We start from the raw sequence: 19,708 nt of genomic DNA on the forward strand, positions 1-19,708 counted from the left end.
CATGTCTCCAGTGAGGATGTACAGTTGGCCAAATAACCACATGAAAAGATGTTTGACATCATTAGTTATCAGGGAAATAAAAATCAAAACCAGAGTGAGATATACTACCCCCTGCTCACAAGCTGGCTAGGACAAAAAATTACAAGTGTTGGTGAAGATGTGGACAAATTAGAACCCTCCTACACTAATGGTAGGAAGAAAATGCTAGAGTCATTTCAGAAAATGGTTTGGCAGGGTCTCAAATGATTAAATATAAGGTTACTGTATGACCCAGCAATTGAACTCCTAAGTATATACCCGAAAGAAATGAAAACATATGTCCACACAAAAACTTATACGTGAATGTTTGTATTAGCATTATTCATAACAACCCAAATGCCCCCCAGCTGATGAGTGGACAAACAAAATATGTTCTGTCCTCACAATGGAACATTATTCGGCCATGAAATAAAAAGGACTGAAATACCAGTACATGCTACACCTTGGATGACCCTTGAAAGCATTATGGGAAGTGAAAGAAGACAGTCACAAAAGACCACATGTAATAGGATTCTATTCATATGAAATGTCCAGAGATAGAAAGTCAATTGATGGTGCTTAGGGCTGGGAGGAAGAGAGGTACGGGCTGAGAGCTAAGGGTACAGTGTTCCTTTTGAGGTAATGGTTGCACATGTCTGTGAATATATTGCAAACCATTGAATCGTATACTTTATTTTTTTAATGTTTATTTTTGAGAGGGAGGGGAGGGACAGAGGAAGAAGGGGACAGAGGATCTGATGAAGGCATGGCACTGACAGCAGTGAGCCTGATGTGGGGCTCGAACTCATGAACCGTGAGATGGTGACCTGAGCCGAAGTCAGACACTCAACCAACTGAGCCAACCAGGTGCCCTGAATTATATACTTTATTATTTTTTTAATGTTTATTTTTGAAAGAGAGAGACAGAGCATGAGCAGAGGAGGGGCAGAGAGAGAGGGAGATGAAGTCTGAAGCAGGCTCCAGGCCCTGAGCTGTCAGCACAGAGCTTGACATGGGGCTTGAACTCACAAACCATGAGATCATGACCTGAGCTGAAGTCGGATGCTTACCCAACTGAGCCACCCAGGTGCCCCATGAATTATATACTTTAAATGGGTGAATTGTACAGTATGTGAAGTATATTTCAATAAAGCTGTTGAAGAAAAGGTATGCAGATTAACAAGGAAGAAGTGGAGCTGTTTCTATCACAGATGACGTAGCAAAGTGAGTGTCCATCCCTGCACGTAGATGCATGGTGTGGGCAAGCAGATAGCCAGAGCAGCCCAGAATTCAGCCTTTTGTTCTAATTCCATTTCCAGGTCTCTAGCATGCATATTTTCTGGAAACATCAAATGCACCCATATGGATGTGGGTTGGGGGGCAGTGTGTGAGAGGGAGCTTCTGGTTTTTGTCTCTAATTCTGACCCCTGGACTTCATGTCTATCTATAGAGAACCACTGCTATATCCCTAAATACCCCCCTAAATCAATCTCTTAAGTACAGAGACATGCTTAGATAATCACAGTAAAATGAACAAACTCGGAAAATTTAACTGATGTAGTATTGCTATCTAATATATAGTCCAGACTCAAATTTCTCCGGTTGTCTGAATAATGTGCCTCACAGGTGGGGGGATGGGTGAAATAGATAAAGGGGATTAAGACATACAAACTTCCGGTTACAAAATAAATAAGTCACAGAGGTAAAAAGTGCAGCATAAGGAATATAGCCAGTAAGATTGTAAAAATGTTTGGTGACAATGACTGATTGTACTTACCTGTGAGCACTGTGTAATGTATAGAATTGTTGAATCATGTTTTACACCTGAAATTAATATAACACTGTTAATTATACTTCAGTTTTTATTTCTCTTTTGTTTGAGAGAGAGAGTGAGTGATAGTGGAGGAGGTGCAGAGAGAGAAGGAGAGAGAAAATCTTAAGCAGACTCTTTGCTATCAGCATGGAGCCCAATGCAGGGCTCAAACTCATGAACCATGAGATCATGACCTGAGCCAAAATCAAGAGTCGGACACTTAACTCATTGAGCCACCCAGGTGCCCCTACCCTTCAGCTTTTTAAATGCAGGATGCTGGGGCGCCTGGGTGGCTCAGTCAGTTGGGCATCCGACTTTGGCTCAGGTCACGATCTCACCGTTTGTGGGTTCGAGCCCCGCTTCAGGCTCTGTGCTGACAGCTCGGAGCCTGGAGCCTGCTTCAGATTCTGTGTCTCCTTCTCTCTCTGCCCATGCCCCGCTTGTGCTCTGTCTCTCTCTGTCTCTCAAAAATAAATAAATAAATGTGAAAAAAAAGTTTTAAATGCAGGATGCTCAGTGGCACCTGGCTGGCTCAGTCAGTGGAAACTGCGACTCTTGATCTTGGGGTTCTAAGTTCGAGTCTCACGGTGGGTATAGAGATTACTCAAAAATAAAATCTTTTAAAAAAACCCATGGGATGCTCAGGCGGATAAAATGTTTATGAAAAAAATAATGTACTTCATAACAATTGTTTTTCCAATCTAGGAGCGTACATTGTGTGCCGTTGTCTCTGCCTGAAGCCAGCTTTTGATACCTGATTTTGACCATTTTGCTTGTGCTGCTTCATTACACCCCCATTTCTAGGTCTGTGAAACTTTCTCCCCCCAGTTTCAGCTGTCTGCGCGAGTCCAGCCAGGGTGGCACAAATCGAGGGACCATTGCATTATTGAGGGCCATGCTGTGAAGAGGCCCTGTGCTTTGCCTCATATTCCGCCTTGTGGGAAGGGCAGTACTGGCGGTAGATTTGCCTTTGCTTATACTAAATTAAGAAGTCCTGGGGCACGCAGCTGGCTCAGTCAGCGGAGCATACGACTCTTGATCTCCGGGTTGTAAGTTCGAAGCCCATGTTGGGTGTGGAGATTATTTAAAGATAAAATCTTTCCAAAAAAAAAAAAGAGAGAGAGAGAGAAGTCATGGCCTAGGCAGGGGCTTGAGTTGCCAGCAGAATAGGATTTGCTGTTACAGCTTCTGCTGCATGGGAGGCCTGTGGAGCCGCACGTTGGGTAAGAAGTGCAGCATGAATGAAAAGCCGTTCCTCATCAAGATGCTTCCGAAGCTATTTTAAGAGTAGACTGAGGATTGTGTGTGGATGTCCTTGGAGCCTGTTTGGTTGCCAGGGGATCTTCTTCTTGTGATTTATCATGGGAGCACGTGACCAATGGCACACCACAGTGTGGCCAGGACCCTGTACCTGTGTGCCCTGTCTTTGACGAGAGACAACCTTAAGAGGCCACTCTGCCAGCTGTGTTTGGTACCACGCTGCACGCGTGTCCTTCTGACCTTGGCTTCTTCTCACGTTGTACAGGTGTATATTTTTAGGTTGATCCTACCATGCCCAGCTCGCACAATGACAATTTTCTTTAAATTCTGCAGCGGCGGTCGTGGGCTGACAGCCTGCCTCCACTGCGTTGTGAAAGAGAATTGCTCTCTCTGGCCTTTTCAGGATCCAGATTTTCTACGGCGTGTTCAGACACTGATCCTGCTTCCTGGCAATGTAACCATGAAGGCATCACGTAAACTCCCAGGTGTCCAAAGGATATAATAGTTGCCCTCCCTCCCTCATCACCCATTCATTCATTCACTTATTTGTTAACAAGCTTTATTAAATACTATGTGTTAGGTTGTGGGGCCTCAAAGATAAATAAGAATTTCCCCCTCAGTCTCCGGCGGTTTATAAATTCACAGAATATCAGACTGGAAGGGACTGTCCCGTCCAAATTTTGGTCTTATAGGCAAGAAAACTACAATGTTAATGCAAGGCCACATAAGGGAGATTGAGACTTACTACAGTTTAGCCAAAAGTAGGTGATACAGAGGAAAGATCCTTGGGGTGTGAAATAAGCCTGGGTTCTAATCCCAACTCAGTCAGTGACTGGGTGTGACACCTGGTCAGTCATTTTACTTCTTTGGGTCTCAGTTTCCGGCTCAGTCGACTGAGTGTCCAACTTCGGTTCAGTCATGATCTCGCAGTTCATGAGTTCAAGCCCCGCGTTGGGTTCTGTGTCGACAGCTCAGAGCCTGAATGAAGCCTGCTTCAAACTCTGTGTCTCCCTCTCTCTCTGCCCCTCCCCACTCACACTCTGCCTCTCTCTCTCTCTCTCTCAAAAAGAATAAGTAAAACATATTTTAAAAAATTGTAAAATTAGTAACAATGACTGAGAAAATAGACAGTAACAAAAAGCTAATATGAGGTCAGAAATTAACATCATTTTATATTAATTGGAACTTATTCATCAAAACAGTATCTACAGATATTTGAAAAATATTTTTAACATCTTTTTTTTAATTTTTATTTTTTTATTTTAGAGAGAGAGCATGTAAGGTGGGGGAAAGGAGCAGAGGGAGAGAGAGATTGAGAATCTCAAGTAGGCTTCATACTCAGCGCAGAGCCCGATGCAGGTCTCTATCCCATGACCCTGGGACCATGAGCTGAGCCAAATTCAAGAGTCGGATGCTCAGTTGACTGAGCCACCCTAGCGACCCTCAATTTTTTCGGTATTTTTCTCTCCTCAAGTCTGGATATTTTTACCAACCTATCTTCCAGATCACCGATCTTGTTCTCGTTAATCTGCTGCTGTTAGACATTTCTCTCTCCCCCCCCCACCAATCAATACGCAGCTTTTATTGTATCTTTAAAATACCACAAATAAGTCTGAGGAATCATCTGGCATCTTGCTGTTTCTGTAGCTGGGCAACTTAGCTTTCATTCATCAGCCTGCTGAACTGTTCCCTTTGCAGAAACAGATACCATCCAGGGGCACCTGGGTGGCTCAGTCGGTTGAGCGTCCGACTTCGCTCAGGTCACGATCTCACGGTCCGTGAGTTCGAGCCCCACATCAGGCTCTGTGCTGACAGCTCAGAGCCTGGAGCCTGCTTCAGATTCTGTGTCTCCCTCTCTCTCTGGCCCTCCCCCCGTTCATGCTCTGTCTCTCTCTGTCTCAAAAATAAATGTTAAAAAAAAAAAAAAGAAACAGATACCATCCAAAAACCTCCTGATATCCTTGTTTTTAACTCTTGTGGCCTGCAGAATCAAAGCAGCTGAATTTGATACAAGTTCAATGTCATTTCCTTCAAGAATTAACTCACCTTTCTGGGATTGAGATACTAAAAAAGTAATGCCAGGCCTCATCCGAACCCCATGGGTGTATTTTTTGCCCAAGAAATTTTGAATTTCAATAAGAGAACCATTCTCTTGAATAACAACATTGATGGAGAAATGAGTGTATACAGACCTCATCTTGTAACAGAAGCCCGGTGTAACGCCCCCAAGCATGTTCTGTATATGACTGCAGATAACATGGGCGGTAGCCAGTTCCTTTCCATTTCTCTGCCATTTATCAGTTCAGAACCTCTCCTTTATCTTTTCAAGGACTACGAGTTCTACATTGATGTGACTGAAAGTCCTCCACAGTGTTCCTCTGGGGTCCTTCACGGTAACAGTGCACCCCTTCAGAGTGATGTCAACACTTTCTGGAATGCTGACAGTCTCATTGCTGAGAACAGTCTTCATTCTCCCAGCAGATGCGGCAAAAAGAGAACCTTGGCAGACACTTCTGTTGTATTATTGCCCGGCTTTCAGCTTTCCTCTCCCACACCATTTATGATTCAGCACATTTCTCAAAGGTAGAAAGAATTATACTTTTTTTAAAAGTTTATTTATTTATTTTGAAAGAGAGAGAGAGAGAGAGAGCGAGCATGAGTGGGGGAAGGACAGAGAGAGAGAATCCCAAGCAGGCTCTCCGCTGTCAGCACAGACCCTGACATAGGGCTCGAACCCATGAACCGTGAGATCATGACCTGAACTGAAACCAACAGTCGGATGCTCAACTGACTGAGCCACCCAGGTGCCCCGTTTATGCTTTAATGTAGATTTCTCCATATCACCCCACTTGGTCTGAAATTTATACTTCAGTTCATATCCTTTTTTTTTTTTTAAATGTTTATTTATTTTTGAGACAGAGACAGAATGCGAGCGGGTTAGGGGCAGAGAGAGAGGGAAACACAGAATCAGAAGCAGGCTCCAGGCTCTGAGCTGTCAGCACAGAGCCCGACATGGGGCTCAAACTCACCAACTGTGAGATCATGACCCAAGCCGAAGTCGGACACTCGACTGAGCCACCCAGTCACCCCAGTTCACATCCTTTTGTAGGAAGCAAGTATCATCTCAAAACCCTGATATCAATCAGACGTGTTTATAACTGACTTACAGACCACTGAAACACTGTGGACATATAAAGTGCAAACATTATAGGGGCGCCTGGCTGGCTCAGTCAGTAGAGCATGTGACTCTTGATCTTGGGGTTGTGAGTTCAAGCCCCACCTTGGGTGTAGAGCTTACTTAAAAAAATAAAAAATAGGGTGCCTGGGTGGCTCAGTCAGTTAAGCATCTGACTTTAACTCAGGGCATGATTTAGCAGTTTGTGGGTTCAAACCCCACGTCAGACTCTGTGCTGACAGCTCAGAGCCTGCAGCCTGCTTCGGATTCTGTCTCTCTCTCTCTCTCTCTCTCTCTCTCTCTCTCTCTCTCTCTCTCTCACTCTCTGCCCCTCTCCTACTCATGCTCTGTCTCTCTCTGTCTCTCAAAAATAAATGGTAATAAATAAATAAATAAATAAATAAATAAATAAATAAATAGTCATTGTTAAGGGGCACCTGGATGGGTCAGTCGGTTAAGCATCCGACTTTGGCTCAGGTCCTGATCTCATGGTTCAAGAGTTTGAGCCCTGCGTCAGGTTCTGTGCTGACAGCTCAGTCTGGAGCCTGCTTCAGATTCTGTGTCTCCCTCCCCTACTTGCGCTCTGTCTCTTTCTCTCTGAAATAAACATTTAAAAAATGTGTAAAAATATTTTTTAAAAGTGCAAACATTGTAATTCATCTTTCTTCTCTCCTTTTATTATTCACATGGGCCATAAGTACCAATATACCCATTCAGTTCAACACTGGGTAGATGCAAACATTGTGGGAAAAGCTTTAAGCACCTTGGTACATCTAATAAAACTATTGCCCAAGGGAGAAATTCCAGAGGGAGGGTGTCCAGGCTTGCTCTCTGAGCAACAATATCTGTTTGGAATAAAATTAATTTCTTAGGAAAATGTATGAAGCGGGGTACAGTAAGGGGCTTTTTTTGTTTATCTGAAATTCAAATTTAACTGGGCATCTTGTATTTTTATTTGCTAAACTGGCCACTGGTGTGTATCCTCTGTGGATGGTGTCTCTAAATGAGAATTGATTCCAATGTTACGGAAATCTTGATAATGGGAGTCACAACGTTGACTGGTCATTAATGCAAGTAAAAAATGGAAATAAATTGGGTTTTGAACCCAGCCCCTTATTGAATTGTCTTATTGTTCTAACTCTTTTTCAGCTGGTTTTGTTGGCTTTTCCAGATATGTAATTATTTCACTGCAAAAAATAACGAATTTACTTCCCCCTTATCAATTTTGATTCCTCTCATTTTTTTCTTAGGAGGTACTCTCGTGGCAATACCAAGGTGGTGATAGTGGTAACAGTAAATGTTTTAGTCATCATTGCTGTGTAACAAACTACCCCCAAACTGGCATGAAATAATCACAGATTCTGTAGATGGGGAATCTGGACAGGGCACAGTGGACATGACTTATCCTTTCTCCTTACTATCTATCCGCTGCCTCAAATTTAAAGATTTAAAGGCTGGGAATGATTCAGTAGCTGAGGGGTGGAATCATTGATGTCTTCACTCAACATTTCTGGTGGTTCTTGCTGGCTGTTGGCTGGGGTCCCAGGCTGCCAGCCTCTGGCTGACACACTTACACATAACCTCTCTGAGTGATCTCTCCCAATATGGTAGCTGGCATGACAGAAGTAGAAAGACAGAGGTGTATTGCATTGTTATGATCTAACCTTAAAAGTCACAAAGCATCAGAGCTCCTGGGTGGCTCAGTCAATTAAGCATCTGGCTCTTGGTTTCAGCCTGGGTCATGATCTCACAGTGTGAGTTCAAGCCCTGAGTCAGGCCCTGGGCTGACAGTGTGGAGCCTGCTTGGAATTTTCTCTCTCCCTCTCTCTCTCTCTCTCTCTCTCTCTGCCCTTCCCCCGCTTGTGCACACACACTCTCTCTCTCAAAATAAATACACTTTAAAAGTTTTTTTTTAACTTTATTTATTTTGAGAGAGACAGTGCATGCATGGGGGAGGGGCAGAGAGAGAGGAAGAGAGAGAATTCCAAGCTAGATTCGCCACTGTCAGCACAGAGCCCAATGCAGGGCTTAAACTCACAAAACCAAGAGATCATGATCTGAGCCAAAATCAAGAGTCAGTTGCTTAACCAACTGAGCCACCCAGGCGCCCCTAAATAAATAAACTTTCTTTTTTTTTTTTTTTAAGTCACAAAGTATCACTTACACCGTACTATATCTTCCCAGACAGATTTGCGAAGACCACCCACAGAGTCAAGGGCAAGGGAGGAACATAGACTCTTCACCCAGTAGTTGGATTGTCAGTATTACATTCTAAGAAAAGCATGTGGGATAAAAGATTTCCTTGTGGTCACCTTTGGAACATACAATCTGCCAAAAGGAACAGCCTTGTGTTCCTGAGTTGAGTAAAAATCCTTTCAGTAAAGGAATTTCATCTTTAAGCCTCAGTTCAGATTTGTTTATTTATCATGTCAAAGAAGTTCCCCTATTCTGATTTTTTTAAGTTTTTAAAAAAATAAATAATAGATGGTGAATTTTTTCAAATGCCTTTTCAGCATCTATGAATCATCTATTGAAGAAGCAACAAAATAAGGTAAAAATGAATGAGGTTGCATTTTCTTCCTTCAAGCCATGCCTGCAAGTTTATCCCTTCATTCAGTGGGTATTTCTGAGCACTTATTGTGTGCCAGACCCTGTGCTAGGCACTCAGAAACAGAAGTGGTTCCAGCCCTCAGGAAGCTTATAGCCAAAATGATCCAGGTCCAATTAAATACCTGAAATCCGACCTTTGTGCCAACAGATGCAGAAAGGGGTGTTACTTCCAATCCTCCCACCCATATCCCAAACAAACTCGGTAACCTGCTCGGTTAGGCAAACTCTCATTCCCCATGGGGTATTTACATATATAATTTTAGCCACCAGAGGGCAGTCACACTTAAAAAACACTTCCAAAGGGGAAGAAAAAAGACCCACCCATTCCTTGAAAGGCCATGGAGAGGGGTGGGGGGTTCCTGGACTAGAGTCAATCGACATGGTGGGACTCACTCCAATGGGGACATAGCCCAGCACCCAAACCACTCTCCCACTTCAGGCCTCAGGGTCACACCAATTTAGCACGAGGCTCTGGTCCCTTGAGTGGAGGATGATGTAATGGAAACTGACATGGACCGTAATGAAGTAGCTCAGAGGGTCTGCCACATCAAACACTTCAGAAGTTAACTGCATAGGAACCCCTATGGGGAGGGGCCTAGGGCACCCACACACCCACCACCCTTCAAGTCCTCACTGAAGAGAGTCATTCAGTGAGTATTTATTGAGCAGTATATATTCAACAACCAGCCCTGTATGGGCAGGGGAAAAATAGACTTGTTCTGGCTCCAAAGAGGGGTCTCACTTGCACAATACTATGAGAAGGCAGGAAGGACAGCCCCACGGCCAAGAGCGTCCAGTTAGGATGCCCCTCCTCTCTGTTCCAGGAGAAACACGCAGGAGGCCACCCAAGACAGTAGCCTCTCCAGATGCAGCATGCAGCCCTTATCCTCGGGGTCCTGCCAGTGAAGGTTGTGCTTCCAGAAAACCCAGGCCTTCTCTTTCCCAGCCTAGGGTGAGGGATCTATGTCCAGTTTTTTGTTTTGGTTTGGTTTTTGCTTGTACCATGTGTTTTATCAGAGCTGCACATCCCCTTCTCAATCTCAATGAGAAGAGGGAAAGGGAGGGAAATGGTTAATATCTCGAAAATACTCTCCTTCCACAGGGCTGTGAGACTGCACAGGACTTAGCCTGAGTCTGGCATAGGGCAAGAACCTGATGAGTGTTAGTTATTATAGGTCCACAATCCCTTGCTAGAATTTCCAAAGCTTTAGAAACCCAAAGGTCTTTCATAATTCGTTTGGCAAAACTTATCTGCCATGAATTCATTTGGCAACAAAACCTCACCCGAACACAACACCACTGATTTTGGTGTATGTGGACCACTTGGTGGGAGTACTCATGTATTCCTACAGTATTTGATCACAGGGTGTTGTCCCAGACTCCACTGTGTGTGTTGTGAGCCTATGGTGTAAGCACTTGATTGTCTTTCCAAAATCGAACATTCTCAGTTCTAAAACATAACTGGTCCCCAGGACCTCTTTCTATGTGAAATCTAGGTTCTATATCATATCGCTTCTATTATCTAGCTATATGACATTAAATGTGGTAGACAGACCCTAGGATGGCCCAAAGATTCATGTCTCCTGCATCATGCATGCCCTGTATAAGCCCCTCCCTTTGAGAGTGGGCAGGACCTGTGACTTGCTTCTAAGTAACTAGAATCTGGCAAAGGTGAAGAGATTTTGAAGATGTAATTAAAATCTCAAACCAATTGATTTTTATTTAATCAAAGGGCAGATTATACTGAGCGAACCTGACTTAATCAGGCAAAAGCCTTTAAAAGAGAGACTAGGCCCTCCCTGAGATCAGAGACTCTGTCAGTTGTTGGCTTTGGAGGAGCTGAGGTGCTGTTAGAGGGCCTCAGGAGAGGCCCATTTGGCAGGGAACTATGGGCAGGCATTAGTCACAGAAAACATCCACCTGACCACCAGCAAGAAATCGAGATCTCAGTCCTGCAACCATAAGATGAATTCACGAAGGAGGAAATGCTGCCAGCAACTCGAAGGGGCCTGGAAACAGATCTTTCCCCACTTGAGACTCTGATGAGACAGCAGCTCCAACTGCTACCTGGATTCCAACATAGCAAAACTCAGAAGCAGTGGACCCAGCTAAGCCAAACCCAGGATTCTGATCCGTGGAAACCGACCTAATAAGTGTGTGTTGTTTTAATCCACTAGATTGTGGTCATTGGTTATGCAACATAGAGAACCAGCATGTCAGAGACATCCCTTAACCTCCCTGGGCTCCAGTTGTTCATCTGCAAACTGGGGAAGTGGGCACACATAGGAGTCTTTCCAGCTCCAGCTTTTGGAGACTCTATGTACGGGGCATTTGCTGGGTGCTTTGGAGTTAGGAGCTGGGGGGAGACTAGTTCTCTCAGTGGGTAAGCAGATGCAGGAAGGGTGTCATTGAGGCAGCTGGTGCACAGGCAGAGAAAAATGCAGGCAGCTGAAGACTCACCCTGACTCCCCAGTGACTCGGCTGCCAGGCTGGACACTGACCACAGCTGGCATTGCTCCTGGCTGCAGGAGCGATCATCTTTCAGAAGCAGGAAAAACAAGCATCCTCTTTTCCCTGCTCTGGAAGGGACGCTTTACCACACTGGGCACCCGCCCCCATCTCTGTAGCTTAGGAAGGGGCAGAAGATTCCCCTCTCACAATCTTCATCTCCAGACACCTAAAGCTCTTGGGCTGGTGACCTCAGGAACCGACCTGGGGAACTCAGGGGGAGCTGAGTCAGGGAGGGCATCAGGTTTCCTGTGAGCTCTTGGCAACTCTCTGAAGTGGGTGAGGGTGTGCTTCCGTGTTCTCCCACCAGGCCAATCCATCACGTCCCCTTGCTTTCCTCACTCGTACCGCCTGTCACAGGGAACCCAGACCACCGACAAGCCCCAGAGGTGACACATCAACTCTCTGCCTTCCCTCCCCCAAATACTCCCTCAGACACAGCTCACATGCTCATTTGACTGGCTGAAGTGATTGTCCCTTATTAAATTCCTTGGAGGATGACCTCATTAAGCCTTGTTATGGGTCACTTCTATTTCAGGGAGAATAAATTTGCTGGAATCTTTCTATGGTCGGCTAGTTAATTGAAACCTGAAGTAGGGGATGGGGGAGGGGTAGGCATGGGTGAGGTGGTGAGCGGGTGGCCAGTGTAGACTGGCAGAGTGAGGAGCTGGGAGCTGGTGCAAGGAGGAGGCAGGGGGTCCATACGAAGGGGACCGATAAGAAGGAAGACGCAGGCCGTGGAGGGGGAGGGGAGACAGAACAAATGCACACTGCAGCCTGATCTGCCAAGATAGCCTCCTAGCTCCCTCCCAGGCCTCTGTGCTCAACCCTGCTCGACACATGAGTCCAGACCAGCACGAAGTGATAAGGGCCCAGGCCAGGATGTGGCAACAGAGATGGAAAAGAAGGAGATGTGAGAGGACTTGGAGACCAATTTGATATGAGGACAAAGGAGAGGAAAGTGCTCAAGATGACCTTGAAAGATCTCTGGAGAACTGGGGAGATGTGCCAGCAAACAAACGCAGCAGAGGCCTCAGATCGATGCCGAGCTCACAGCTCTATTGTTTAAGGAACCCTTCCTTCTTCACCCACTTCTGAAAAAATGTTTCCCATGTCCAGTTTTCTAGCTCTTCAGTCATGATGGGCTAACGTGAACTGGGTGCCCACTGTGGATCAGCCCCCGTGCTGGACACAGGGGACGTGAATGTAAATAAGCACACTGCGTGGCCCAGGGTGCTCCAGACCTTCCTAAGCAGTTAACGGCTCTCAGAATGTTTTACTTCAATTCCCTGTTCAAACAGTTTTGCTGATCTTCAGGATGGGCACTTCACAGAAAGAGGGCATAAAGATGGAAGAAGGTTTTGTGGAGGGGACCTTAACATCAAGTGAACGTGTGACATTTGGTACAGCTGGAAGACAGGCGGCCGCTAATTAGTCGAGTGGCCCCTGGCTGGACTCTTGAACTTCTGGGCCTGGCTTCCTTCACCTGCAAAGGAACAAGGAGGATTAGGTGATTCTTGATTCCTGGAAACTCTCCTACCTTACTTTCTATGCTTTGTTTCATGAATGTGCAGTGCTGAGACAAGTTTGATTTCTATAGAAATGTAGGGTACTCCTTTATTTCAGAAGACAGTAGTAACGTGAGCACCCACGGATTGGGTATGGGGCGTGACATGGAACCTTTATTCCCTGCTTCTTGTGTTCCAATCTGGAGGTGGCTCCACTGAGCCACATTTCTGAAGTCTCCCTGGTTTCTGTCTCTGTCTCTTGCCCTCTCTGCGGGAAAGACATCTGACTGGGAAGTTTGAAGGAAGGAACTGAGATCATGCTTCACTAAGACCAGCTTCCTGAATCCACATGCCCAGCCACCTCAGAATGTGGCTGTATTTGGAGACAGCGCCTTTCAAGAGGTAATTAAGTTAAAATGGAGTTGTTTGGGGCGCCTGGGTGGTTCAGTTGGTTAGGCGGCTGACTTGGGCTCCGGGCATGAACTCGCGGTTCGTGGGTTCAAGCCCCACATCAGGCTCTGGGCTGACAGCTGGAGCCTGGAGCCTGCTTTGCATTCTGTGTCTCCTTTTCTCTCTGCCCCTCCCCTGCTCATGCTCTGTCTCTCGTTCTCTCAAAAATAAATACAAATTAAGAATAAATAAATAAATAAATAAATAAACAAACAAACAAACAAACAAAATGGAGTTGTTAGGGTGCGCCCGGATCCACTACAGCTCACATCCTTGGGAGATTAGGACACAGTCCATACAGACTGAAGAGAGGCCCTGTGAGGACGTTGTAGGAAGGAGGCCATCTGCAAGCGAAGGAGACCTTAGAAGAAACTAACCCTCTGCCACCTTGATCTTGGACTTCCAGCCTCCAAAACAGTGAAGAAATAACTTTCTGTTGTTTAAGTCCCCTGTCTGTGATACTTCACTATGGCAGCCCTGGCCGACGAATACACGATTTTCTTTGGGACTTGCCTGCCTACAGAGGGTGTATATTCAGGACTGCTCATCGTACAGAAAACCTACTTTCTGGGGGAGGACTGAGTCTGTCAGATCCGTCTGCTGCTAGGTGAATGTCTGTCTGCAGTGGCTGGGACATATTAGGAAGTCCCTGGGGGCGGCACATGTGCCCCATGTCCTCCAATCTGGCTTTCATCTACTGTAAAGTTGACATATAAATGTTCATCTATTTCCTGTGTCTGTCTTCTCAATCGGTTCCAAACTAGAGGAGGAGCTGGGACAGGGTTGTTTATTGCACATCCCCTCCCACCTCCTCCAGGAAAGGAAAAAAGGAAAACATGTAGCCCATGTTACATATTAGTTTTCCCCAGGGATTTTTTTTTTTAAGTTTATTTTATTTTTGAGAGAGAGAGTGCAGTGCATGCACACGGGTGTGCAGGGGAGCGGCAGAGAGAGAGAGAGAGGGAGACAGAGGATCTGAAGCAGGCTCTACACACTGACAGCAGCGAGCCTGACTCAGAGTTCAAACTCACTCGGGGCTTGAAGTCATGCATGAACTGTGAGATCATGACCTGAGCCAAAGTCGGACACTTAACCAACTGAGTCATCCAGGCGCCCTTTCCAGGGGACTTTGTTCTTTTTCCCAAACCCGTCTCTTAACTGATGCCCTTACCACGCCCAAATGGGTGCTTTCCGTCCAGGACCACTCATTCCCAGAATGGCCTGGCTCTTAGATTCCACTGGGATGCCCACCTAGAACATCTTTCCTCTTCTGTGTGCTGCAAGATTCTCTTCATTCTCTGAGTCTTGGCTCAGAGGCCTCCTCCTAGCTGAGTCTTCCTCGGGGCCCAGGTCACACTTGGAGCTTCTCATGTCAGCTCTTATGACTCTGGGTGCATATTTCTATTATTTTGTCACACAGTCCTAATGTTTGGTGACTTCATGTCCGTGTTCTCTACTAGGACAGACTAGGCTGAGTGCTGTACCTGGAAGGACTTCCTCTGGTCACATCTGTGTCCCCAGGGCTCGCATGGTGCTTGGCTCCAAAGCAGGTGTCCATAAAGGGCTGGAGTATGAATGAGTGGCAGGATGACATTTTGACATATTAATCTGTGTGTTTCTCATAGTTTTCCACCCCACCCCTTCCATTTTAAGTATACTGGCCAGTTGGTAATTCCTTAATTTGGACTTGGTGCAAAGCAGACGAGCCTGAGTTCAATGACTTCCTGTCCTTTGAACGAATCCAAACTCAGCGGGTTTTCTGTACATTGTGGGGGAAGGGTAGGGGTAAAGAGGGAGATGACCTTTGAGAAAGAAGAAATGAAGGTCTAGAAAGGGGGAGAGAGTTGTGGGTGCCCTTACCCTTGATGGAGGTGGCCAGCAAAGATTTTTGCTCCCCAAAATGACATTGAAAACAGAGTCAGCTACTGCCCATCACTGGGGTTTGGCAAATGATGTATCTACATTGGATGAAAGACAAGACCCCACCCTACCTTTCTGGGCACTTGAGATCTGAGGGTCCTAAGTGGGGAAGGGAAATGAAGCTTCAGGAGTGACCGACACGGACTTTCTTGCCAACTGGGGCCTTGGAGTAGAAATTAAATTGATGTAGGGGTGCCTGGGTGGCTCAGTTGGTTGTGTCTGACTCTTGATTTCAGCTCAGCTCATGATCCCAGGATCATGGGATTGAGCCCCATGTCAGGCTCCAGGCTGAGTGTGGAGCCTGCTTAAAATTCTCTCTCTCTCTCTGTCTCTCTGTCTCTCTGTCTCTCTCTCTCTCTCCCTCTCCCCAGCTTGTGTGCTTTCTCTCTCTCTAAAATAAAAAATAATATAAAAATTTTTTAATTAAATTTATTTATAGGACATAAAGAGGGGCACAGGGCTGGCACAGTTGGTAGAGCAAGTGACTTTTGATCTTGGGGTCATAGGTTTGAGCCCCACCTTGGGTGTAGAGATTACTTAAAAAATAAAATCTTAGGGGTGCCTGGGTGACTCAGTGGGTTAAGCATCCAGCTCTGCTTTTCAGCTCAGGTCATGATCCCATAGTTTGTGGGATCAAGACTCACATCAGGCTCCCAGACTGACAGCACAGAGACTACTTGGGATTCTCTCTCTCCCTTTCTTTCTGTCTCCCCACCTCCACCCTGCTCACGCGTGTGCACACATGCACGTGTGTGCTCTCTCTCTCTCAAAATAAATAAATCTTGAAAAATCTTGAAAAAATTCATAGGACATAAAAAAATGGTATTTCTTGCATACTTGAGTTGGAGGATAAATTATCATCCACTAGGAATGAATTCTGGAGCCTTTAAGTCCTGAAACGTTGCTCCCCATCCCCCTCTTCTGCCCCCCAAATTTTGCCAAGACTTGAACTGGTCCAGAATTTAGCCCCTCATCCCCTCATCTTTTGCCTGTAGTGTGGCCATTTGGAGAATGTTTTATCATTCTCAAGACTGATGGTGACCTGTCCTCATGGCAGCCTGGCACAGCCCCAGAAGGGGAATTCTTCAGCCACCAGACATCCCCTTCCAGACACTGAAGGCCCCAGTAAGGCAAACTGTATCCTTCACTCAAGGAAGATGGAGAATAGAAGTGTTGTTCAAGGCCAAGCCCCAGGCATGAGAGGGTGAGGAACCCAGGGAGACCAGAGAAGAAGCTCCACAGGAAAATGAACCCAGGTGGGTGGGGGTGGGGGTGGGGGTGAGTCTGTGTGGGATAGGAAGGATTCCTCTAGCCAGCACTGGGCCATTGGGAGCAATGTGCCCAAGCATGCCAGGAGATCTATAGAGTTCTCTCTCTCTCTCTCTCTCAGACCCACTGGTCACCTCCACTCTACTAAAGACCTCTTAGAAACCACAAGCATCTCTATCCCATCTCCAGCCTCTCTCTTGTGCCTGCTGTCCCCCTCCACCTTGATGCAGAGCCAGAGCTCCCGAGGAATGGTGTGGTGACAGAATGTCTGACTTTCTCATGCTCCTTCAGCCTGGGGACACAACATCTATCTCTGAGGTAGACTGGGGAGGAGAATATATGTTGAGAGGAGGAGAGCAGACCAGCAAAGAGAAGAGGGGAAACTGAGTGGGGACTGGGTTGGGGGGGGGTGGACAGAGGGAGGAAGGAGAGCTTGGGTTGAAGTTCCCCCAAAAGCAGAGTCTGAGACAAGAGCTTGCACATAGGTAGTTGACTTGGGAAGCTCCTCAGGTAGAGGAGGGAGGGACTGGGAAGAGTAGCATGTGGAAGGAGGGAGAGCCATTCCGGGGGAATGCTACCACATTGGTCTCCGTGGAGGCTGAATGGAGTATGGTCCTGCTGGTCGCCTCTGAGGAGCACTGCAGAAGGGGCCATAGAGTTGTCCACCCGAGGGAAAGAAGACAGGACACTCATCTACCAGTTTCGGCCTCTGCTGGCTGAGTGTCACCCCATGGACTGTTGATTCCTTCTTTCCTCCAGGTTCATCCAGAGTCCTCTGTCTGAGGACAGGAGGGAAGCGGAAGAGGCATGCAGCCGAAGCAGAAATGTGGGCCAAGAAGATGTGAGCCGGGACACAAGAGCGGAGGGTAAAGAAGATGCAGCCAAAGAATGGAGGGAGGAAAGAAAAGAGGGAACAGCGGTGGGGAGGGGAAGACAAGACAAATGTGATTGGTCCCTGTTTGGGGGAGAGATATAAGCCCAGCAGGGGCACCCTTGAGCATCTGGGGACCCTCTGCAGAGCTCCTGATATTGGCTGGGATGAACCCTCAGTGTCACTGCCTTGTCTGCCACTAGAATCTGACAGGCTGGCTGGCAGGCACAGGGGAGCCTTGGCAGTGACAGGACATCCCCACCCCCTGGTAGCCAGGGGCAACCTCTTTGGGGCCTTCCAGGAAGATAAGCTGCCTCCTTAGTGTTTCTGGCTCTTCTAGTTCAACAACGTAGACTTAGGGTTTCTGGCTGAAAACACACGTCTCCCAAGAGGCAGATTAATGGCATATGGTTATACAAAAGGATCGTCACCTACCAGAATGAAGGCAAGCTTCCTGCAGTCCCTGTGGCAATAGGAAATCCAGTTTGGGGTACGGTTGCCACCCTTACTCCAAAGGGTTGGGCGAGGAAATAGGCTCTTGAAGCTTCTGAGGTTTACAAAGGCCTGAAACATCCCATATTTGTATTCTGTTTACACTGTGCGCCCACTGTCAGCCCACCGCAGAGCGGGACTCTCCCCATACAATACTGACCTTTCCCTCTCTGACTTGTTTTAGTACTAATAATCAATAGCCCAGATTTCTCTCTCAACTCTCTTCTTAATATTCTTTCCCTTTGAGTTATTCTTGTCTTCTTCAATTGTAAATGCTAGAGCTTCGTGGTTCCTGGTATACGAGGACTGAGAAAACAGTTGGGGCTGGGGCTTGGTCAGAACACATAGATGAATGTGCGTTAGATTGGTCCTCCCAGGCTGTCAGATTGTTGTGACTTGAGAATTCTGAAGAACGTGGCTAACCAAGAATATCTCCCTCCTCCCAGCTGACCTGCCTAGATGTCTGAAATTCCTATCTTTTATGTCATTCCCTGATGACTTCTAGAGAAGTGTTTATTTTAGTTGGACAAAATGCCATCACCTGGGAGAGGCAGTGTGTTAGTCAGCTATCACCTTAGTAAGAATTGGGTTGCTTAATTAATTTTTGTTACGATGTGGAGACTAGAAGCCTTAGAAATTGAGTCCTAGGCCAGGATGTTTTGGGTGTCAGAGGTGGGGAAGAGAGAGGCAAAGAAGGCTACAGTCCTGGGGCCTTGAGTGGTGACAGGTGACAGCACTGACTGGGTCAAGGAGGGTCCTGGATGTAGTGAGAAAAGACACACCAAAGAGAAATTGATTTTACAGTTTGCCTTAGGTAAGGCCACCTTGTACATCCCATAAGCAAGGTCTTAGGTCTCTGAAGGCAGGGACTGGCCGGTGTATATCTTGTACATCCTTCAGACTGACCCACAATACATGGGTGTGTGTTCTCTTAGGTGACAGAATGGAGCCAGCTGTGCATACATAGTTCACTCAGTGAGGCCTCCCCATCACCCCAGGGAGGGATCTTGAGCTGCCTCCCCGGGGAGTTGGTCTTTTGCTCTTCTGGGGACTTGAAGGACTCATGGCAAAAACCACAAGTGGAATTAAAAGCCGGAGCACTCTACTAAGTGCATTAAGGGACACATTTCTCCAAAAAGCAAAATTAGTAAAACAGAAACCAAAGCCTGTTTTCTGCAAAATAAAAGGGTGCTCTTTCAGGCCCCCTTCTTGGCCCGGTGGTTACTCGTGGTTCCCAGTAAATGACAGTTGCTCCAGAGGAGGGAGTCCTTTGGAAGAAGCTGCCTGGTTTCCTGCATCCCTGGGTCTGGCCCGTCTGGCTGGCGAGGGCCCTCCCAGCCTGCTCCCCTACATGGGTTTGGTAAACCTCTGCTTTGTCTTTCCCCCAGGGGCCCGTCCTGTTTCCCAAAGCCCGGTGCCTTTGCACTGACTCCTCAAGAGAGGAGTCACATGAGATCCTCTGCTTCATTTAATTTTAGGTTATTGTTGCTGCTGTCAGTCTATTGAAGTACTTTAATGAATGCTCGTATTGTTCTCAGGCTGGAGCCTTTTTCAAGTGATCAGCACATTATAAAACACAATAATGAGTCTAATTCCCACCCCCCCCAACACACACACGCGCGCACACACACACACAATGGCATCGCTAAGGCCCCCAGATATGTGCGGTGGTTAAGAGTCTGGGGCAGCAGAGCTGGGTTTGGTCCTGACTCTCCTGTCCAGTGCTGGTGACCTGAGGCAAGTCATTCATTCATTCACTCATTCATTCATTCATTCATTCACTCACTCATTACTGAATGTGTGATGAGCAATTA

General features: G+C 46.5%; 1 pseudogene; it reads right to left on the reverse strand.

Moving 5' to 3' along the window:
• Positions 1-583: 583 nt before the first annotated feature.
• Positions 584-5,561, reverse strand: LOC112868314 (large ribosomal subunit protein uL6 pseudogene; annotated as a pseudogene).
• Between the last annotated feature and the right edge of the window lie 14,147 nt (positions 5,562-19,708).

Source organism: Puma concolor, chromosome D3 (assembly GCF_028749965.1).
Source record: "Puma concolor isolate L17-30 chromosome D3, mPumCon1.1.hap2, whole genome shotgun sequence".
Classification (NCBI taxonomy): Eukaryota; Metazoa; Chordata; class Mammalia; order Carnivora; family Felidae; genus Puma; species Puma concolor.